Here is a 25,295-nt window from a genome sequence, read left to right on the forward strand (position 1 = left end):
TGTGTTGCCTAAAATTTTGTGCATAAAATTACAAATTTCATAAAGTTGATTATCTAGATCTATGTTACTTTGTATATTTGAGTATAATTAGTAGCCCACATATTTGATTTTATTAATCAAATTTGTTGGAGAATATCAAACATATAGGAATGAGCGGATGTGAAGGTTTGAGTAATGATGCCAACTCAAAACAAGTTTGTGTCATTTATCAATATGTAATTTTCTTATGGCATTTTCTCAAAGTGAGCACAAAACTAAAGAGGGATACCTATTAATATTTAAATTTCACCATTACCTTTGAAGTGCAAAGTGGGAAGAAAAAGAAAACTCCTCAATCTTTTAGATTTTTTTCACATTTGATATCTTTAGGATTAAAAATTTGGTATGAAAATGTCTATTTTTTATGTATTTCAATATAAATCTAATTTGCATAAACTATGTGTTTAAATTAAATCACTCGTAGATCATACAAGTTAGAATTTTTTTGACATGTTCATTATGAAAATAATACTATCATACACATAAAATTTGGATTCCAATAAAATTCAAATTATTAGTTCTAGAAATAACATTGTTAAGTAATTCTAATATAATGCATATTCTAGGTCACTTTGTATGTGTGAGCTCAATAGATAGCCCACATACCTATTCAATGCTAATTAAATTTGTTGGAGAATATCAAATATATAAAAATGAGTAGATCAGAAGGTTTGAGGAAATGATGTCCACTCCAAGCAAAATTTTGTCATTTATCAATATGTAATTGCATTAAGACCTTTTCCCCGAATGAACACAAACCTAAATTAAAATCTCTATGAATATGCAAATTTCACCATTACACCATTATAATCTTAGAAGAGAAAGCAAACCCTCAATCTTTTAGATTTTTTTCACATTTGATATTTAGCAATTGATATGATTGCAGAAAATGGTTACAATGCTATTTGAAAAAGAGAATTCAAATATCTTCAGTAATTGGTGGGATTCCAGAAAATGGTTGCAATGCCATCTTATGCCAGGCTTAGAGTCAGTTGAGGAGAAGAGGAAATCAGGGAAGAAGACACGCCCGGGCTTGGGAGGGATTGAGTGCTCCTGCGTAGCGTCGCAGCGGGGAAGAGAGTTGTTGAGGTGGCAAGACGTGAGGGGGCTTTACTTTGCGAGTGGGAGAAACAGATGCCGCTGCCGTTTTGACAAATTGATGGAAAGTAGCCCCATTGAAGAGCAGATCTCCTTTGGACTCGATGTGGGGAGTCTGGTCCAATGTTCCAGCTAAACTAAGATCCCAGGGGGTTATCTCTTTTTTGGAGCCCGCCTCAAAGACATTGGCTTCGGACTGGATGGTGGCGTGAGTGCGGGCACCAATGGCGTAGTAACCCCAGTTGGTGTAGAGATTGTTGAGGACATGGCAATATCCCCACCTGCAATGAGGCATGCGTTGGGTGGAATCCTTAACCAATTTTTGTACACCGTGACGCGCATGCTTTTGTCCCGCTGTTTCTCATCGGAGTTGCCCAGCAGAACGCTGAAATTTGTGTTGGCGAGAATGGAGTTGGAAATGGTGACGTTTGTTGATCAGAAGAAAATTTCAAATAGTTGAAAAATATTTTCATATTTTTTAAGTTTTTCTATATGTTAGTAAATAGTATTTTTGAAGGCCTTCAGGGCATTTTAGCTCTTGAAAGCGGCATGGCTAGGCATGCTCTTTCAAATCTTTTCCTACAATTCTTGGAGACCTTTCCAATGAGTTAAACGGCTCGTAATTTCGAATCTTGTGCAGAAAGTTATGCCTAGTTAAAGTTAGTACAAATTTTATATAGTTTTTTTGAAAAATTACATAACTTTAGATTTTATTATGTAAATAAACTTGATATGACTGTTGGTTTTTTGACTCTCAAGGAGTTGTCGGTGACCCTTGGAATCCCTTGGACTGCTATATGTTGGATTTTTTAATTGAATACAATACTTTTTGGCTTGTTTCAATTCTATGCTTTCTTGTTCTTATAACCAGAATTTACAATACTGCAGGTTCTCACTCAAGTGTTGTCATCCGAATCCATAATTCGGATCACTGGTATCAGAGCAAGTTCTCTCTTGTATGTCATATCACACGCGATCAACATATCAAAGATTGGGGTTGGAAACAAGGAATCCTTCAGACTACCTTCCATTGAGACGCACACAATCGTAGATAGCTAAGTTGCAAACCGATGATGACATTAAAGCATTAGTTGCAGATGCACTAATAAAGCAACGCGAAGAAATAATGGAGCAGTTCAAGCAAATGCTGGAAAGTCGTAGGTCACAAGCAAACCCACCATTCATAGGGTATACGCCATTCAAGGTGCAAGTCAATTTTGATATACCCACATTTCAAGGAAAGATCAATGTAGATGTTGTTGATGATTGGGTTTCAAAACTAGAAAGATATTTCTTTGTCAATCAGTTTTCAGATGAAGAGAAGATAAATTTCGCTCTCCTCAAAGCTGAAAATCATGTGAAAGATTCGTGGGAAGAGAAGTTAACATCCAAGGCAGCACTTTTATTTTTGATCAAAAACCCACATGGGGAGAATTCATGGAGCACATAAAGGAAGAATATTTTCCTATTGATACATATGAACAAAAGTATATGCAGTGGCAATTGCTTCGACAGAAGAAGGACCAAACTGTTCAAGAATATACTAATATGTTTCAAGCCTTAGCAGCCAAGCTTGGCATCAAAGATTGTAAGAAGCATCGAGTTTGAAATATCAGAGTGGACTCCACAGGTACATCCAAATCGAAATGGAATTCCTGAACATAGAGACTTTACCTAGTGCATATAAATTTGCTACCAAAATTAAGGAGAAATTCAAATAGAAAGGAAGGAAGGATAATTTTGCAAACAACAAATGGAAGAGTGAAGGTGGCAAAACTACATGGAAACAAACCTCTAAGGAACCCTCTCCCAATTCACCAACAAAAAAGACATGGAGTATGAAGAAGACAGAAGAGAACAGTATGTGGTGTGAATTCCATAAGAGTCCCTCTCATAATACAAAAGATTGCAAAACCATAAAAAGCTTAATGATGGAGACGCATGAAGACAAGTCATAATCTAAGGTGGCAAAAACTTGCACAGAAGGAAGTCATGAACAAGTTATTGAGGCTGATCCATATGCCACGGTAGCTACTACAAGGATATTGCCATGAGAGGATGAGGAGAGATTGTTCCATTCACAGATGTGGGTCAGAGGAAAAGCCCTACACTTTATCATTGATAGCGGAAGTCAAAAGAACCTAATATCAACAGAGACTGAATCTGAAAACAACAACCCACCCGCAACCCTATTCAATGGGATGGGTTAGTCAAGGGAGAGATATCTAGGTGCACAGCAGTGTCACCTTTCATACTCCATAAAACCTTTCAAAGATGAAGTAATTTGTGATGTGCTCCCTTAGATGTTTGTGATGTTCTGTTGGGACAACCATATATGTACCGACGACATCGTGGTTATGAGTCCCGACCTCGCATCATGACCATTAGATTAGGTGAGAAGAAATACTGAATACCAAAGATAAGCCCTGCATACACTACCTCTTTGATTAGTGCCAAGCAATGTAAGAGGTTGGTTGCCAAAACAGAAACATTCATTTTATTGATGATTCATTCTGAAGAAGAAAGGAAATCAGTTTATAATTCCCATACCATCACACTACAAAAAAAAAATCAATCCAAATCAAATTTTGATGAAATATGAGAATTTTTGTAAGTTACCAATTGGGGTACCTACACACTGCCAAGTGAGACACACTCTTGATTTGATACCAGGAACTTCATTACCTAATGAACCAGTCTACCGTAGGTCAATATTAGAGAATAATGAGATTAAGAGGCAAATACAAGAATTGATTGAGAAAGGACATATTCGTCCAAGTGCATCACCCAGTGGCAGCCCCATTATTCTAGCAAAGAAAAAGGATGGAACCTGGAGACTTTGTATTGACTATAGGGCCTTGAAAAAAAATTTAGTCAAAAATGGGTATCCACTTCCTCGCATAGATGACCTCTTGGACCAGCTTAGAGGGGCCTAGTTCTTCACCAAAATTGATTTGAAATCAGGGTACCATCAAGTACCAATAGAATCAACCGATGTGTGGAAGACAAATTTCAAATCTAAAGAGGGATTGTTTGAATGGCTAGTGATGCCTTTTGGTCTAACAAATGCTCCAGTGACATTCATGAGAATGATTAATGATATACTTAGACCATTCACTGATTCCTTCGTGGTGGTATATCTTGATGACATACTCATCTTCAGCAAAACTTGAGAGGAACATTTGCAACATGTGGAAAAAATTATCTGAACGTTACAAGATCATGGGGTTTATGCAAATAAAGAAAAGTGCTCCTTTAGTATGCAGAGTATTAGCTACTTAGGATATGTTATTGATAGTGAGGGTGTCCATGTTGATCCAAAAAAGATACCAGTGGTTAAGGACTAGCCGTCTCCTTGGAATCTCACAGAGTTACGAAGTTTCCTCGAGTTGGCAAACTTTATCGTAGGTTTGTGTTGGGATTTTCCCATTTGTCTTGGCCTCTAAATCAGTCATTGAGGGGGGGACACAAGCAAAGTTTAAATGGACAAGTGCTCAACAAGAAGCATTTGAGGGGCTAAAACGAAGTTTATGTTTTGCACTATTTTTATCTCTTCCTGACCTACAACAGTCATTTGAAATACAAACAGATGCATCAGAATATTCTCTAGGGGAAGTCCTCATGCAACATGGTCATCCAGTCACATATCACTGTCAAACTTTTTCTGATACAGTGTGTCGATATGCCACTTACAACAAGGAACTGTATGCTATTTCTCAAGCCTATAAGTAGTGGAAACATTACATTTTGAGTAAGGAGATTGTCATCCACACAGATCACAAACCCCTTCAATTTTTGCAAACACAAGGGAAGTTGCAGAATTATCAACGTCAACGATGGTCAGCATATCTTCAACAATTTCACCTTAATATTCGTCACAAGAAGGGAAGTACTAATAAAGTAGCGAACTATTTGAGGAGGCCTCCAATTGTAGCCATAAGTATGGTTTTGAACTCATGTGGTCATCAAACTGAAGCCTGGGCTTGCTTATATGAGAATGATGTTGAATTTGTAGATGTTTATAATCAACTGGTGAAGGGACATCAAGTGAATGACTTCTATTTGCAAGATGAAATGCTTTGTCACCTTGGCCGAATATGTGTCCAATGCAGAATGATAAAAGTTAATATGAGAAGCTCACTATAGTAAGGTTGATGGTCATTTTGGTATAGGTAAGACTACTATTATACTTCAGAGATATTTCTATTGGCCAAAATTGCGAAATGATGTTATTTAATATATTCAAGCGTGTACCGCATGTGCTATTTCTATGGCTCTCAATCATAAACTTGGGTTGTATTCACCACTTCCTGTTACTGAAAAACCTTGGCATTCAGTTTCTATGGACTTTGGCCTTCCCACCACCAAAATAGGCCATGATTGTGTGTATGTTGTTGTAGATAGGTTTTCAAAAATGGCAGTAATAGTGGCATGTAAAAAAATAATTTATGTAGAGGACATTGCAAAGCTCTTCTTTGAATACATCTGGGTTCATTTTGGTCTGCCAAATACCATTATCTCGAGTACGGACAACAGGTTTCTTAGTAAGTTCTGGTCTACACTATGGGAAAAGATGGACAAAAAATAACAAAGTCTACTACTTTCCACCCTCAAACAGATGGTGAAACAGAGGTAGTGAATCAGATGATCATACACATCCTACGAATGTACCACTCAAAACATCCCCGCACATAGGATTAAAGTCTTTCATATGTTCAACATAGCTACAATAGGGCAATTCACAGTTCAACTGGCCACAACCCATTTGAGGTTTGTCTTGGTTATTAGCCACTTGCACCCATCGATGTTTCCATACCACTTATTCAACCTAATCTAGTTCCACATTTTGGTAAGGAGGAAGATAAGTCAGCTCGGTTCATTGATAGAATTCATCATTTGCAACAACAAGTTCATGAAATCTTGGAACACACCAATAAGAAATATAAGGACATACATGATGAGTATTGCAGTCCTCATAGTTTTCAAGTCGGGGACAAGGTATGATTGGATATCCAGAAGGAATGATTGTAGGGTGCCAATAGGAAGTTTTGCCCTCTGCGTTACGGGCCATACACAATCATCAAGCAAGTTGGTGATAATGCTTTTGAGCTTAATTTACCTCCATTTTTGGGTCTTCATCTAGTCTACAATGTGAAACTCTTGAAGCCATATTTTCCTCCATTATTAGATGTTGCAGATGTGGCAGAAATAATCTCCACTACAAAATTGAATCCAAATGCAGCTACTCCATTCCAATGTGATCAGATTATGGACGGCATGGTGAAAACACTCAAAACACCAGCAGATTTATTTGTATAAAGTGGTTCGAGCAGGGCAGATTGTTCAACAAGGAAAGTGGTTTACCAAGGAGCAGCTTCAAGAATGTTTTCCTCATCTCATTCAGAGTGTTGATGCAATGGGTCCCATTTCTTTCCAAGGGGGAAGTAATGATCATAAGAAAATTTGAAATCTTCGCCTACAACTCTTGGAGACCTTTCCAACGAGTTAAACGGCTCGTAATTTCGAGTTCTGTGCAGAAAGTTATGCCTAGTTAAAGTTAGGACAAATTTTATATAGTTTTTTGAAAAATTACATAGTTTTAGATTTTATTATGTAAATAAACCTGATATGACTATTGGTTTTTTTATTCTCAAGGAGTTGTTGGTGACCCTTGGAATCCCTTGGACTACTATATGTTGGATTTTTGAATTGAATACAATACTTTTTGGCTTGCTTCAATTCTATGCTTTCATGTTCTTGTAAACAGAATTTACAATACTGCGGGTTCTCACTCAGGTGTTGTCATCTGAATCCATAATTAGGATCAGTGGTATCATAGCAAGTTCACTCCTATATTTCATATCATACACGATCAACACATCAAAGATTGGGGTTGGAAACAAGGAATCCTTCAGACTACCTTCCTTTGAGATGCACATGATCGCAGATGGCTAAGTTGCAAACCAACGATGACATTAAAGCATTAGTTGCAGATGCACTAACAAAGCAACGCGAAGAAATGCTGGAAAGTTGTGGGTCACAAGCAAACCCACCATTCACAGGGTATATGCCATTCAAGGTGCAAGTTAATTTTGATATACTGACATTTCAAAGAAAGATCGATGCAGATGTTGTTGATTATTGCGTTTCAAAACTGGAAAGATATTTCTCTATCAATCAGTTTTCAGATGAAGAGAAGATAACTTTCACTCTCCTCAAAGCTGAAAATCATGTGAAAGATTCATGGGATGCGAAGTTAACATCCAAGGCAGCAGAAAATGGCAGCACTTTTATTTTTTATCAAAAACCCACATGGGGAGAATTCATGGAGCACATAAAGGATGAATATTTTCCTATTGATACATATGAACAAAAATATATGGAGTGGCAATTGCTTCGACAGAAGAAGGACCAAACTGTTCAGGAATATACTAGTATATTTCATTCCTTAGCAGCCAAGCTTGGCATCAAAGATTGTGAGAAGCACCAAGTTTTGAAATATCAGAGTGGACTCCATAGGTACATCCAAACCGAAATGGAATTCCTGAACATAGAGACTCAACCTAGTGCATATAAATTTGCTACCAAAATTGAGGAGAAATTCAAACAAAAAAGGAGGGATAATTTTGCAAACAACAGATGGAAAAGTGAAGGTGGCAAAACTACATGGAAACAAACCTCTAAGGAACCCTCTCTTAATTCACCAACAAAAAAGACATGGAGTATGAAGAAGACACAAGAGAATGGTATGTGGTGTGAATTCCATAAGAGTCCCTCTCATAATACAAAAGATTGCAGAACCATAAAAAGCTTAATGATGGAGATGCATGAAGACAAGGCAAAATCTAAGGTGGCAGAAACTTGCACAAAAGGAAGTCATGAACAGGTCATTGAGGTTGATCCATATGCCACGGTAGCTAATACAAGGATATTGCTCTGGGAGGATGAGGAGAGATTGTTCCATTCATAGATGTGGGTCAGAGGAAAAGCTTTGCACTTTATCGTTGATAGCAAAAGTCAAAAGAACCTAATATCAGCAGAGACCATGAAGAGACTGAATCTAAATACAACAACTCACCCGCAACCCTATTCAATGGGATGGGTTAGTCAAGGGAGAGATATCTAGGTGCACCGGTAGTGTCGCCTTTCATACTCCATAAAACCTTTCAAAGATGAGGTAATCTGTGATGTGGCTCCCTTAGATGTTTGTGATGTTCTATTAGGACAATCATATATGTACCAGCGACATGGTGTTTATGAGTCCAGGCCTCACAGCGTGAACATTAGATTAGGTGAGCAGAAATACTAGATACCAGAGGTAAGCCCTGCATACACTACCTCTTTGATTAGTGCCAAGCAATGTAAGAGGTTGGTTGTCAAAACGGGAACATTCATTTTATTTATCATTAGTTCTGAAGAAGAAAGGAAATCAATTTATAATTCCCATACCATCACAAACACCACCACTATGCAGAAAAAAATCAATGGATCAGATTTTGATGAAATATGAGAATCTGTTTAAGTTACCAACTAGGGTACCTACACACTGCCAAGTGAGACACACTATTGATTTCATACCAAGAAATCCATTATCTAATGAACCAGTCTACTGTAGGTCAATATTAGAGAATAATGAGATTAAGAGGCAAATACAAGAATTGATTGACAAAGGACATATTCATCCAAGTGCATCACCCAGTGGCAGCCCCAATGTTCTAGCAAAGAAAAATGATGGAACCTGGAGACTTTGTATTGACTATAGGGCCTTGAATAAAATTTCAGTCAAAAATAGGTATCCACTTCCTCACATAGATGACCTCTTGGACCAGCTTAGAGGGGCCCGATTCTTCACCAAAATTGATTTGAAATCGGGGTACCATCAAGTACCAATTGAATCAGCCGATGTGTGGAAGACAACTTTAAAATCTAAAGAGGGATTGTTTGAATGGCTAGTGATGCCTTTCGGTCTAACAAATGCTCCAGCGACATTCATGAGAATGATGAATGATATACTTAGACCATTCACTGATTCCTTCGTGGTGGTATATCTTGATGACATACTCATCTTCAACAAAACTTGGGAGGAACATTTGCAATATGTGGAAAAAAATCTCTGAACGTTACAAGATCATGGGCTTTATGCAAATAAAGAAAAGTGTTGCTTTGGTATGCAGAGTATCAGATACTTAGGATATGTTATTGACAGTGAGGGTATCCATGTTGATCCGAAGAAGATACAAGTGATTAAGGATTGGTCATCTCCTAGAAATCTCATAGAGTTACGAAGTTTCCTCGAGTTGGCAAACTTTTATCGTGAATTTGTGTTGCGATTTTCTCATTTGTCTTGGCCTCTAAATCAGTCATTGAGGGGGGGGACACAAGCAAAGTTTAAATGGACAAGTGCTCAACAAGAAGCATTCGAGAGGCTAAAACGAAGGTTATGTTTTGTACCAGTTTTATCTCTTCCTGACCTGCAACACTCATTTGAAATACACACAGATGCATCAGAATATGCTCTAGGGGCAGTCCTCATGCAGCATGGTCATCAAGTTGCATATCACAGTCAGACTTTTTCTAATATAGTGTCGGTATGCCACTTATGACAAGGAACTATATGCTATTGTTCAAGCCCATAAGCAGTGAAAACATTACATTTTGAGTAAGGAGACTGTCATCCACATAGATCACAAACCCCTTCAATTTTTGCAAACACAAGGGAAGTTGCAGAATGATCGACATCAACGATGGTCAATATATCTTCAACAATTTCACCTCAATGTTCATCACATGAAGGGAAGTACTAACAAAGTACTGGACTGTTTGAGCAGGCCTTCAATTGCAGCCTTAAGTATAGTTTTGAACCCATGTGGTCATCAAACTAAATCTTGGGCTTGCTTGTATGAGAACGATGTTGAATTTGTAGATGTTTATAATAAATTGGTTAAGGGACATCAAGTGAATGACTTCTATTTGCAAGATGGAAGGCTTTGTCATCTTGGCCAAATCTATGTTTGCAATGCCAAATGCAAAAAGTTGATATGGGAAGCTTAGTACAGTAAGGTTGCTGGTCATTTTGGTATAGGTAAGACTACTACTATACTTCAGAGGTATTTCTATTGGCCAAAATTGTAAAATGATGTTATTTCATATATTCAAGCTTGTACCGCATGTGCTATTGCTAAGCCTGCCAATCGTAAACTTGGGTTGTATTCACCACTTCCTATTCCTGAAAAACCTTGGCATTCAGTTTCTATGGACTTTATGTCTAGCCTTCCCACCACCAAAAGAGGCCATGATTGTGTTTATGTTGTTGTAGATGGGCTCTCAAAAATGGTAGTAATAGTGGCATGTAAAAAAATAATTTATGCAGAGGATAGTGCAAAGCTCTTCTTTGAATACAACTGGGTTCATTTTGGTCCGTCGAATACCATTATCTCAGATAGGGACATCAAGTTTCTTAGTAAGTTTAGGTCTACACTATGGGAAAAGATGGACACAAAATTAACAGTCTACAGCATTCCACCCTCAAACAGATGGCCAAACAGAGGTAGTGAATCCGATGATCATACACATCTTATGAATGTACCACTCAAAACATCCCCGCACATGGGATGAAAATCTTCTCTATGTTTAGCATAGCTACAATAGGGCAATTCACAGTTCAACTGGCCACAACCCATTTGAGATTTGTCTTGGTTATCAACTACTTGCACCCATGGATGTTGCCATACCACTTATTCAACCTGATCTGGTTCCACGTGTTGGTAAGGAGGAAGATAAGGCAGCCTGGTTCATTGATAGAATTCATCATCTGCAACAACAAGTTCATGAAATCTTGGAACACACCAATAAGAAATATAAGGGCATACATGATGAGCATCGCAGTCCTCATAATTTTCAAGTCGGGGACAAGGTATGGTTGCATATCCAGAAGGAACGATTGCAGGGTGCCAATAAGAAGCTTCATCCTCTATGTTACGGGTCATACACAATCATCAAGCAAGTTGGTGATAATGTTTTCGAGCTTAATTTACCTCCATTTCTAGGTCTTCATCCAGTCTTCAATGTGGAACTCTTGAAGCCATATTTTCCTCCACTATTAGATGTTGCAGATGTCACAAAAACAATCCCCACTACAGAATTGAACCCAAATCTAGCTACTCCATTCCAATGCGATTAGATTGTGGACACCATGGTGAAAACACTCAAACAACAGCAGATTTACTTGTACAAAGTGGTTCGAGCAGGGCAGTTTGCTCAACAAGGAAAGTGGTTTACCAAGGAGAAGCTTCAAGAACGTTTTCCTCATCTCATTCAGAGTGTTGATGCTATGGGGCCCATTGCTTTGCAAGGGGGAAGTAATGATTAGAAGAAAATTTGAAATAGTTGAAAAATATTTTCATATAATTTAGTTTTTGTATATGTTAGTAAATGGCATTTTTGAAGGATTTCTGGGCATTTTTAATCCTTGAAAGTGGCATGTCTAGGCTTTCTCTTTCAAATCTTCACCTACAACTCTTTGAGACCTTTCCAACGAGTTAAACGGCTCGTAATTTCGAGTCCTGCGCAGAAAGTTATGCCTAGTTAAAGTTAGGACAAATTTTATATAATTTTTTGAAAAATTACATAGTTTTAGATTTTATTATGTAAATAAACCTGATATAACTGTTGGTTTTTCAATTCTCAAGGAGTTGTTGGTGACCCTTGGAATCCCTTGGACTGCTAGATGTTGGATTTTTGAATTGAATACAATACTTTTTTGTTTGCTTCAATTCTATGCTTTCCTGTTCTTGTAAACAGAATTTACAATACCGCAGGTTCTCACTCAGGTATTGTCATACAAATCCATAATTCGAATCATCCATGCTGACAGTGTTGACGGAGATGATCTTGCCAATGCATGTCATGCGAGTGGGATCTACAAATGTGAGATGATCCATCCAGATTAGGATGGAGTCATCGCTGACATGAATGGTGGTCTCGCTCTTGTCTACGGGGGCGTCAATCTGCAGGTTGTGGAGAATGACGTTGGAAACCCCTGGTAGGGCGAGCTGGGCGCCGCCAATGGTGACGGTGACACCCCGGCCATCAATGGTGGTGGAACTTGGAATCAACAGCTTGTCCTTGAGAAGGATCTTCATGCTCCGGGAGAAGGTGATCCACACGTTTCCCTTGCCAAGCCCGTATCTCAGACTTCCGGGCTGTAAGGACTGCGGGGAATCCTCAGAGCTCGTCACCACGTAAGATTGAGACTGCCCCCCGCGTTACGGTGGAAGTGAAGCCAAACGCGCAACGGGGCAGTGCGTTCCCCCCGTTACAGGCAGACAATGGGCACCGCGTTCCGTCTCCATCCTCAAGGCATTTATCATTCGCTGCTGCTCCAGCAAAAATTAGATCCAATACACATACACATAATCTACTCATTCTGAAAACCTCTTTACAGTAAGAATACCCACTGGATTTCAGGCCCAGCTGTTGCAACACCAAACAGTATGTACGTGTCGCAGTGTATCATGGTTGTCTTGGCCGGCCTCAATTTACAGTGTTGCATTCTGTGAGCCTCCTTCGACGAATGCAATGCTTTGAGCAGTTGTTTATTAAATGCAACGCCGCCAGAACTTAAGAACTCAAGTCTAAAAACATTCCATTCGAAGTCACTTGAGCTTATTATTAGTTCCTGCCCGCGGGAAACTATAGTGGAGGTCTCTTTTATTAACTGGTGATTAATGCAATGTCAATGAATCAATTACAAATTGCTTTTTTTTCGATATTTCTCATTTTATCTTATATGCACCTATGAAACCTACGTATATTTTACTGCAAATACTGATACCAAGATTTTTGGCACTTACCAATTGGAGTTGCAGGCGGCTTATGAAGGTCTACTCGATTCCCAACTAGAGAGAACGCACGCCTACCGTGATCTCTGTCAGTGACAGATTGTCACGAAAAACAATTACACACTGAACAAGGCTATATTGCAGAAGGGTGCAGGTGGTAGATGGCATTTGCAAAGCAGAACATGTGCATTGTCTTTGCTAAAACATTTTGCGTACATGCAGGAAGCTCAAGAAGAGATTTTGTAACTATGACTTCTAACAAAATTATTTGATGTTGTTCAGATGCCCATATCCTATTCCAAAACTCCATACAATGTCATTTTTTCATTCATTTCTTCTATGGCGTGGGCTGAGTTGGGATGGGGTGGAAACAATGGCTCCACTCTTACCGCGGGTGTTATTGTCAACAGAGAGTAAGGATTTTCACCCTTTTGCTTGTCAAATGTGGGTTTTGCTTTTGTTGTGTTATGTTGATGGTTGTTTCACCATGATAACCAAAAAATTTGAATTTGATTTGCAAGGGAATTTCTTGGGTAAAGAATGATAAAGCACAGCAGGCAACTTACTTTGGGTCTGTCACCTAAGCCTTCACTTGTAGAATGAGTTCTTATAATGGCAAAGATATTTATGCCTCTTTCAAGAGCCTCCTTCCCATGGTAAAATTCCAGTTTATGGGTTGGCGTTTTTGTTACTTTCTTTGTGCTTGTCAGTCCTAGGCAATCTGGTTTTTTATGAACTCAAATTGCAATGTTCTGATCTGGAAATGATTTGATTTCATTGCAAATCAATGTTTATTTGACTTTCATTGCAAATAATAGTGTGTTTCATGGCCGCCCTAAATTATGATTACCCTTGTTTCTCAGTGTCCCAATGTCTTATTCAAATGCCTATTTTATTTTCCACAAACAAGCTTTTTGTGCTATGAAATAGCGGGTATTGTCTTTTGTTCTTCCATTTAAAGTAATGTGGTTCTGAATTTCTCCATAATTCCAATGCCTAAAGACTTTGGATCATTTCTATCTTCATATTTGGCTCTAAAAGAATAATTGATTTTATTTCATTCAAACTTCCTATGATTTGTTTTAAACTAGGATCTACAAAGGGTTTGTTTGGGTTTCTATTTAGATTGAAGGCTCAAAAAAACTAAGAAATTTTACATACTTTTTTAATACCACTGATATGTTTTTGACTATTTTTGGGGGTGGACTATAATATGTTGTCGTTGGCCAATGTTTCTGATTTGGACTTGCATTTCAGGCAAGTACTCTTCAAAAATCTCAATGGCAAGTTTGACCCACCATTTCTTGCCAAGCCTATTTTACCTACTAGTACTCCCGAGTCAGGTGAGTATTTTTTCAATTTTTTAACCAATGGAAGAGATGATAAAATGTCAAGGCAAAGGCAAAAGACAAAATGTATAAGATCCATGTCATTGTCATAGAGTTCACTCAATTGTATTGTGAAAATTTGAAATTTGCCAAATTTTATAAAAGGTACAAAATTCTTTAGATTGAATCAAAATTCATATAGCCCAAAACCATAATTTTTTAAAATTTTGAGGCTTATGACTGTCCTTCCACCTCTAGCGATAAAGAATTTGGCTTTACATCTGCCTATTGTTTTTTCTTGTAAGTTTCTAAAGTCTTTCCAATGAATCTATTTTGTGCATTTGTTCGTTGGTTGGTTTATTCAACGATTGAGTGATTAAAGATGCCCTCAGATTTTGAAGATAGTTTTAAACACATCCTATTAGCTCTGTTGCATTTCAGCATCATGTTTAGGGCAATAAAAAACAATGCAATCTTTTGGTAACATTTAGTCATCTTTTCAATGTATCTTCAAGAGTTCTCCTGGATGAGAGCTTTATATGGTGAGGATTTCATTTTGATCAGGTATGTTTTTGAATCAGCCTTTTGTAACTTAAATGGAGTAGCACCCAGTAGAAAAAATTTGACAGTGTTCACTTGCTTCTATTTTTAAGTCAGTTTCTAGAGTTGCAAAGTTAAGAACTCAAACTACAAATGCAGATTACACAAGCAGCTCTGATATTCCTTAGACTCATTTCGTTTTCCCTTCAACTGCTGATTACAATTGCCTCTACGTAATTCTAACTTGGTGTCTTGTTCTTTTTAGTTCAAGGCACATCCTCATTCAGCTTAATACGTTTTAACAAGATCAATCATTTTGCAAACAACACCTTATTTTGATTTTTATATTTTTTAGTAAATCTTAATTTTAATGTTTCTTTTCATTGCGGTTTCCTAAAAGAATCCTGATACTATTAGTAGTTAGCTACATAAGTGTTGATCTTTGAGTAGAATGGCTAAAAATATAGCATGATGCAAAATGATGAATTCAGCTAATCTTCATTGCAATAATGCTTTTTGGGAGATAATGATATAATCTTGTTAAACATCATTTGCTTAATTTATATATTTTTTTCCATGATTCAAATTTCTTTTAGTGTGCAAGACTTGTATTTCTTGTAAGTTTTCTACAGTTGAATTTGATATTAAACCTCTAGCATGGTTTTGTCAGAAATCCTTCTAGAATCATTTTTCATAGAGGGAATTACAAGATATCACTTTTAACAAAGTGTTTCATCATATGGTTGATTGAGGAGTGGATAATGTATTCATAGACTAATTGTTTGTTCAGTAAAGGATGATCCTGAAAAGAGGGAGTTGTTGGGGACAATGGAGAACAAATTGGAATCTGATAATGGCTTGTAAGATTTAATCTATAATTATCAAGAAGTTACTTTTGAAAGTTGAGGATCATTATTATGACAGATTCATGCAGTTGATTTTCCGTGTAGATTCCATGCCAGGTTAACTGTGATCAAGTGGGAAATATATATTTCTTGAATGAATTTTATGGGCGATGTTTTTTGATTGTTTGCTCTCTTTCTAGAGACTCTAGATAAGGTTTGTAATAACACAATACCAATTGTTGATTATCAATGGATCTAAAGATTTGTTTCTATTTTATTAGATTAAGTGCAAGGGAATTAATTTGCAGTCTGAATGCTTCTCATGATATCCAAAATCAAACAGAGTCTTTTAACATGTATTTCTAATGCCAGGTCATATTTGGAGTCTAAAGATTGGTGTTCATTGGGTTTCTTTAGATTTAACTACGTTTCCTAGTTCTAAAAGACATGGCTCAGAATTTGGATAAAATTAAAAAGTATCCATTAAGTGCATCTGATTACAAAATTTATGAGGAAGTGGGACAAGGTCTCAGTGCAATAGTGCATCAAGCACTTTGTATTCCATTCAATGAGATTGTTGCCATTAAGGTTCTTGACTTGGAGAAATGCAATAGTAATTTGGTATGTTTTCTTGTCTCTATCTCTCATTTATTGTATGTCAAAACGGGTAAATGGTTACAAAGATTTTGGAAGAGCTCATGGAGGCAGCTTTTGTGTATGCAAAGCTGTTATAATATAAGTTCATTTTTAACAGTCATATTGTTGACTTTTCTATTTGTCCTTGATGACAAGGCTCTTCGGTGGTAGTGTGTGAGTTTTATTTGCCACGTCATGTTAATCGCTACATTCTTTTAACTCACGTATGTATTGTCAAGGTTGAGTTTGACTTGAGTCAGTTTACTCACGTGGCTAGCATCATGGTTTCATTCCAGATGTCAAAAGGAAATCTATTATGCTTTGGGATATTCCGGACTTCAAAGAAAGTGCCAATTTATTTTGTTGAAACCCTTGTTGTTTTTGTCGCTCTCAGCTGAACTTGCTCTGTGATTTGGAACTGGGAGAATACTCTGTTTGGTTATGTGTTTCTACTATTTCTTGCTCCCGTTTTTGCTCTGGACATTGATGGGTTTCTTGTTAAGGATACATTCTGTTTCAGGCAGATCTCTACACATGCTCAGTGCTGGTAATTTCATTGTTCTCTCTAATTACAGGTATGCACACAGTAAATTTATTTTGAGGAGAAATGATAAGTGTCGAAAGGAAATATGAAGCAAGTTTTTAATGGTTTAGTTGCAGATAACTATTTGTTCTTCCCTCATTTTCCGGCATTGTAAAAGCATCGTAACTATTTTTGTTTAAACGATTTGACAAAAGGTTAAGGGTTTTGTTACAGATTCAAAGGTAGTTATTGTAATCGTGCTGCAGATTATTGTTAACCCTTTATGGGTTTGTTACTATGATTATATCAAACGTTTTTTTTCAGGATGATTCAAAATTGTTAGAGTTTTATCAAAGCAGTTATAAAGACTGTTTTAGTTGGTTACCCTATACGAGGGTTACTTTCGAAGATCTTATTATTCACCCTCCAGTTTTTAAACAAGGTTTTTCAGTGATTTTGGGGGTACATATCAAGCATTTGTATTTTATGAAAGGGTTCTTTTTGGATAGGATTTATTGAGAAGTTGATATTAAAATAAAACCCTACATGGGTTGTGGTCTGATCAATTAAATCAAAATCAGTTTTTTTAAGGGTAGTGGTTAACTGTCTGGTTCAGTTAGTGCTTTGGATACATTTACATGTATGTATCAATTTCAAAAGAAGGGGATATATATATATATATATGTAAATGTAGGTGAAGCCGGAGTGTGTTTTTGTGGTGGAAAGAAAAGAAAAGCTGTATTATTTATTTTGAGATCTCTGTTGTTGGCGAATTTATTGGATATCATATTTTTGTTTTGTAATAAAGATTCATGATACAATAGATGTAGAACAGTTTGAAAATATATCATCATGAATCCACTCAGAAACTATTGAAAAGGATAGGGGTTGAAGCTCCTTGCAGCAGGGCTGCTAAATTGGATGTATTGGTTGGTGGTTAAGATTAATAAAAGGATTGGAGTGTTTTTTCCGTATGATGAAATCTAGTTGGATTTCGAGGGTTTTCACTCAGCACAAAAACTATGTCATGGTGTTGGTTTCTTAGTTATGTTTAGTACTCTGATACACTTATTCCAATTTTTAAGTTCTTTTCACAGTCACATGTTTATGCAAGCTTTTCAAATGAACTCTTAGTTTTCAATTTTTGTGGCCATCTTAGTATTGTTTTTTTTCAAATTTAAAGATTTAGTGTACTCTGATTCACCCCCTCCCCCTCTCAGAGTACTCGTTACTTCCAACAATTGGTATCAGAGCGTAGGGTCCTCATAGGTTTGTCCTAGGATTGATCCTGGTTATTTTGGAAGTTGTCATGTCACAAGCCGAAGGTGCCTCGCTCACTAGAGCTCCTTTATTTGATGGCACAGATTACATTTTTTGGCAAGTTAGAATGGAAGCATTTATTCATTCTCTGGATGTCAGAATGTGGGAAGTTGTATCTAACAAATATGATGTACCATCTACTGTACCTACTGATGCAGATGAAAGGAAAAAATATGAACTGGATAAGAGAGCTCACTTTGCAATTCTTTGTGGGTTATCCAAATAAGTATTTGTTAAAGTAATGTACTTCAAATCAGCCAATGAGGTATGGACAAATCTTGAATCCATTTATCAAGGTAATGAAAAGGTTAAAGAATCAAAATTGATTACGTTAAAAACTCAGTTTGATGACTTGAAAATGAATAATGATGAGACAGTGGCAAGTTATTTTCTTCGTATTGATGAAGTTGTAAATGCTCGAAAGGGTATTGGTGAAGAAATTGATGAACATGATGTGGTTGCAAAAGTAATTAGAACATTATTAGCAAAATTTGAAACTAAGATATCTGCTCTTGAAGAAAAGAAAAATTTCTCTAAAATGACTGTGCATCAACTTCAAAGTACACTTATTGCTTATGAAATGAGAATTGGTAATACCCCTTCTACCTCTAAGGAAACAGCTTTTAAAATTGAGTAACAGGAAGAGAGTGAGTCTGAATTATCTGATGTTTTTGAAACTTTACTAGTTAGGAAACTTAGGAAGAAGTTTCAAGGAAAGTTTAAATGTTTTGGCTGTGGTAAAACTGGACACTTTGCAGCAAAATGTCTGTATTTAGATCTAAGTAAAGATGAAGATAAATCTGAAAAATCGTTTAAAAAACCTTGGAATCCTAATAAACTTTAATAAATGCAAAATTTATAATCTGATAAATATATTTTAGCGCTGATTTATATAAAGTATAATCACATTGCGATAAATCATAAATGCTATAATAGAAAACTTTAATAAATGCAAAATTTATAAATTAACAACAAACTACACCTTAAAAATAATGCACATCTATTTATACATATAAATTGATGCATCACATATATTACAAATTGAAATAAAATGTAAATATACAAAATTAAAGCTCATCTAATAATTTAAATTAAATTATAAAATTGTAGTTTCACTTATAATGTTGTTTACTCCTGATAGGGTATGTCTTTAGCAACTAGGAATAAACAAAATGAAGTATAACACATAACAAGAATATAAATCACATAGAATATAAGACACACAAACATGTGGCCCAAAGATCAACTTTACTTCCAACATGTAATAACAATCTAGTACATGCTTGCTTCCTCGAATACAATATATAGATAAATGTCACCCTTCGATTGGTTAAGACCATCAACTATCGACAACTACCCACTAACTCTTGGAAGGTAAAAGGTTATTAAATTTTTTATTTATTGAACCTAACAAAAAAAATTATGTATTTAATTACTGATGACATATTTGTTGTCTACATAAGCCCCACCAAAAAAGAAGTCTTCTAGATGACAAACAAAAATGGGGTTGAGACTACAAAACTAGTGTGAGGGAGAGGGATGAGGAGATGTCCCTAGATCCATAGAAAGTGTTGGAATTGATGGTGTGTTGGATGCAGCCAATTGCTCCCAAAGTCATTGCACCTGTGTAGTATAGAGTTGCAAATCCCACTAAGCCACCAATTCTCGCTCTTTGCTTGTCTTCACAAACTAGATGATTGATTTCAATTATTTGTCTTGGATCTATGCATGAGCCTTCAACTCTTGTATCTTAGCCACCTATTGTTGTAGTTAGTCCTTAAGAGTGGCCTGATGCTCCCTCTCCAATTTGGTTCACTGGGTCTGCTGAGCAAGATGCTCTTCTATCGAGGCTAGTTTCACTATCAACTCTCTCCTCAAAGTTTCTTGAGAAGCCTCGGCCTGCTCAATCATCTCTACATAGACTACCCTAGCCTCCTACAATGTTGCCTAAGCACGACGCGTCATGTAGAACCTCTCTCTGAATTCTGCCTCCACAGTATGTCAGTCGGCCATAATCCTAGCATACTAGCCAATTGCTATTGGTGGTGCAGGTCACTAGGTCGATATCATCTCAAAATTCTTAATGCAAGACCAACCCTTGGTTGTGAAACATTCCTCAATTTCTCTCTCAATGTCCTCCTTGATGAATTTCCAAATCTTGGCTACTTCCTCCTTCACCATTGTATCTCCACCCATATCCATTTTGTCTGACAATTTGGCCACTTCTAGTATCACTATAGCCATGTCCCTCAACTAGGCCAAGTATCTCTTGACTGACCTATGTGCATCTGCTAGATCGAGCCTCAACACTTGAATGGTAATGTCTGACCATACAACTCTACCAAATTCTCCTCCTGCATTGAGTGGTTCCTCCATCCAATTAACTTCCCTTCGACCCATAGCTCCTTCATCCTAAGTAGGGTTCTCTTCGCCCGCATGGTGCTCTACTCCATTTTCAAGCTCGTTTTATACATGTATCTCCTAATGCTCATCTTCTGGTATTTCCATTTTTCGTTTCTTCAACGGAAGGGGTTACCATCGGTATGCCTTCACCAGTACCACTCCCTCCTCCAATGTCTCCACCAAAAACACTTCCTCCTCTAATTTTGTCCAAGTCCCTCAATAGAGATGGTGATGGTGGTGGAGTATTGGATACTGGAGCATGTTCGCTCAGTCAACTATCCATCTCTAGTTTGGTAGATTCTTCTATGTTCGTGACTCTCTGGATGGTCATGCTCGCAAGGATGGTGATGGTCAGCCTTGTTGTGGCCATGTTGGTACTTGTATTGCCTGTGAGAGGTACTATTGATGTTTTTATTGTTCTCCATCTTGTTAGGATGTTACTTAGGGCTTGCTACAAAGCATGAACTGTCGGTGCTAAAAGTACCAGTTGGGCTGGCGCAAATGAGAAGGGTACCAGGATGGGCCCTAGTGAACGCCATGATCTCTCTGTGGACCTTGGTTGTGTCTTTTCCACATGAGTTTCCCTTGGTTGTTCTCCTTCCAATGTCTCCCTAGAGAGTTCCCTTCCTTCATCGCTGATCACTTTAACTTTATTGTCATCATCATCCCCACCATGAGGAGCCAATTTGAAGGTGTCATCTTTGTTCTTGTTGTTTAACAAAGACATGTCCACTGTATCCTCTTCTTCTACATTATGTTCCTCTTTCGACCCTTTTAGGCTCTCCTCTAGTTCTCGTCAGACTCTCTTCGTTGTTGGTTGTGGCACATATTGATCTCCTCCAACCGTTAGTGTATCCATGTGCACCCAGTAGTACATTGGTAGCTTTGTCGGTTCAACTCTTCTCAATGGGTGCAAATTCCCTCACCTTTATGATGGTACCCATTGCTTCCATGCATCCAAAATAAGCTCAATGGCATGATGTGGCATATAGAATTCCCTATTTTGCAAATTGAGGGACTCATGGATTTTTCCTAACACTAATGTAGCCTAATTATATGCAGTCCCAATCATGAGCCCATTCATGTATGCAATCTCCCAAATAGTCATATAAGATGCTCAGTTGGTCCTGTAAGTCTTCTCTTCACCAGGTCCATGAGAGCTTTCTAGTCGGTCGCGGCTACATGTACTTTCTTGATCTCATAATTATTGTTGCTACAAATGCTCCCATGCTCTTTCTCTGTAAGGTCATTTTTTCATACTAGGCATATCAATAAGTCTCTTTCTCTAACATCTTCCCTGGTTCCTTGGCTACGTTTGGCCCCTATTGGGTATACCAAAAACTCTAGTAAACTCTTGCGACCAAAAATAAATAACCATTATGTGGCCATGCATTGTTATTGTTGACTTCTTGTTGTGTGAATCATAACCTGACACCAATGCCCTCAGAATGGGTTCATACTCCCAAAGATTAAAAACTGGAATATGGATAGCATGATCCACCTTTGCCTTCTTGAGGGATTGCTTTATAGGATAATCATCTGGGGTGTTGTACCACCACATTTTGTAGTTTGTACCACTAAGACTCTCAAATGTAATATTTTTTATTGTAATTATGTCCTCGTTTTGAATTCTAGTTTTCACTTTCTTTGTTTTGCTACTACTGGAACCCCTCCTTGCCATGCTTCTAACTAAATTGGCAGATTCCCAACTATAAGGTAGTTTTTATTTCTTGGAACCCCATCTACCTTATCTGTTGGCAATTTGGTGGAATTGATTTTGTGTTGCATTTATATTTTGTCTTTGATGCCAACACTAGCTATTAGGATGCATTAGTGGCACCCTTCTAGTCCCTGTAGGTTGAGTGGTTTCTAGTTAACTTGGATGTGGCATGATCCAGTAGGCTCTAGTATAGTTTGGTGATGAAATTGGCTTGTTCATGATACTCTTACTCATATTTGGTTAGTTGGTTATGGTCTAGTGATCGGATGCTATCCTGCTTTCTTAGAAGCTTAGTTTCTAGTTTTGGCAAGGGTTCCATCGACAGAGCATTTGGTGGAGATCTTTGATGAATTGCATAAGTGGTGTTGGTGCAGCTTCTAATGGAGATTCAGGATGTTGTTGGTGATCATGTTCGAGACTTGGTGGATGGAGATCATTGTTGTAGCGTGTGGACCTATACTTTCCAGGAATGCAGTAATCCTTTGATATGAAAACCTGAAGATGGAAGAAGATGAAAGGATTACTGCATTCCTGGAAAGGGTAAATGAGATTGTATAGAAATTCAATGTTGTGGTGGAACTCGGAGTGAAGATGAAATTGTTTCTAAAGTCTTGAGAGCCCTACCACCGACTCACAAAATGAAGGCTACTGCTATTAATAAGTTGAGAACAATGGCTAATACATCTGTCAATAGAGATACTTTGTTTGGAAAACTATGTGCTTTTGAGCTTGAAGAATTTGGACCTTCTGGAGTTGTGAAGACTGGACCTGCTTTTCATGCATCTACATCTAAAACCAGTAAGAAAGATTGGAAATCTTTATATGCAAATTAATTGGAAGATATGAAGAGAGAAGATGATGAGTTTGAGAAACTTCAAGCACTATTTTCTAGAAGAGACTAGTAGGAAGTAAGTATGAAGGAAAATCACCTTTTAAATGTTTTGCATGTAATAAGATTGGTCATTTTCCATCTAGATGTCCTGAAATAAATTCAAGATTTGAAGAAATAGTTAGAAGATCATTTAATCCTAACCTTGGATATCTGAACAAGTATAAATACAAGAAAAACAAAGACAAATCATGCTACATTGCAGATAAGGAAGGCATTATTGATTCAGATGATGAACTGGCAGAAGACTCTCCTAGTGGATCCCACAATGGGAAGTGTAAAGCGGAAAATCGTGATCGAACCCTAGTTGCACTCCCCTCTTCCAACTCCGAGGAGAGAGAAGGGAGGTTCGCTAGGGTTGATGGTTTTCACTTAGGGGAGAGACTTTACATTCAAAAGAGGGGTTGAAACCCACAAGATCCAATCCCACACAATGCAAGATTGGATGCTAAATGCGTTTCAAGGGTTATGATAGCAAGGCTACCCTCTTTTGTAAAGAATGTGCATAGAAGAATTAAGCTAGGAATGCATAGAAAGTGACAAATATTCGCTTATAAACTGAGATAGGGATATAGGATGAAGCTGCGGACCTGGAATTAGAAATAAAATGTCGATACGGCACTGTCCTGCAAATTTGAGAAAAAGTTGTCAGGACGATGGCGCCCGACGCCACGATCCTCAAAAAAATCCGCGAAACGAAGGGGGATCTGTTCGTCTCTGCACAAGGATTCCAGATCTTCAATTTCAGCCGCGTACCTGCAACCTACACACAGAAAAGCGAAGACGATTAGGGGGTTAGGGATTAGGGGTTTGCCTTTAGGTCAAACCCCAGTTTTGGAATTAACCAAGAAATGAGCAAGTGTTGTAAATGTAAATGACTGTAAAACAAGTACTAATACCTTGTTCTAAGGATGTTTGTATCCTTATGTGCGAAGGTATAGATGTTGTTGTTTGTTGTATGTTGTATGTTGTATGTAGCATGTAGTATGTGATCTCCTCTTCAATGGTTGAATCCTTGTCTTGAATGCAACACTTAGCCTTGAATGGAGACTTGAAATGATCAATTGCTTGAAGGAATGCTTGAATGTTTGAATGCTTGAGTATAGTTTCCACGCTTTTTCCATCATATCGAATGAAAGAGGAAAATGTAGTTTATATACTTGTCAATTAGGGCTGATAGACTAATTTTCCCGACCTTAGGCCGACCAGGAAAGTTTATTTTCCAAATTGCAAACAAAAAGACCCGAAGTCCAAAGGAGACCGGGCCCAAAATAGGACCCAGGGACCAGGGCGCTGGGCGCCATGGTCCTGGGGGACCAGGGCGCTGGGCGCCATGGTCCTGGGGGACCAGGGCGCTGGGCACCCTAGTCCTGAAGGACCAGGGCGCTAGGCGCTCTAGTCCCACCTCCCGGGACAGCAGGGTGCAAGGAGGTTCAGGCCAGGGTGCTTGAAAAATGCAGTTTTCAGTGTCGTAATCAGGTTTCGGGGTCTCCATTCAGGTTGCGTGTTGCGTCGCCATCGTGAAGACTAAAATTCAGTCAAAATTGCAAGTGTCACAATTTTAGGACACTACATTTAGCCCCCACTTTAGCGGGAGTATAAGCGTACGCCAATACTTCTGGTAAAGTACAAGGAAACAACATTGAAAAACTTTCACCACGTCAAGGAGGCAAGATACACCAAGCCCCCAGTGGACTGAGGATCTTACGACTTCGATTGAAAAAGTAAAAGGGAAGATCACGAGGGAGAACCATGACTGTCAGTAGTAAGGTTCCCTCACTATGAGTCATGCAAGAAAGATATCAAAAATTTTCAAGGCAAAGCTAGATTTGTCAAGAAATTTTCAAATATCTTGAAAAGATATGAACGGGATGTATGCCCCACTACATTAAAGCGATCACACATGCCTCACCGGGGGTGATTGCTTTAAGGTAGTGATACATATAAGAAAATGAAAAAGGGAAAGGAGCACGTTATCACAAGGATTTAGCCCCCAAGTGTGAGATAAGCCCAAGGATAATAGACACAAAACACAAAGCACGAAGTGACTTCACTTTCCTCAGGGTCAGTATGTTGTATGATAATTCATGTATATCATATGTATGTATGCATAA

At 37.8% G+C, this 25,295-nt stretch overlaps 1 pseudogene; it reads right to left on the minus strand.

Annotated features, from left to right (window-relative positions):
• Window positions 1-957: 957 nt before the first annotated feature.
• On the minus strand, window positions 958-13,145 carry LOC131027372 (putative pectate lyase 21; annotated as a pseudogene).
• Window positions 13,146-25,295: the final 12,150 nt, after the last annotated feature.

This window comes from Cryptomeria japonica, chromosome 1 (assembly GCF_030272615.1).
Source record: "Cryptomeria japonica chromosome 1, Sugi_1.0, whole genome shotgun sequence".
NCBI lineage: Eukaryota > Viridiplantae > Streptophyta > Pinopsida > Cupressales > Cupressaceae > Cryptomeria > Cryptomeria japonica.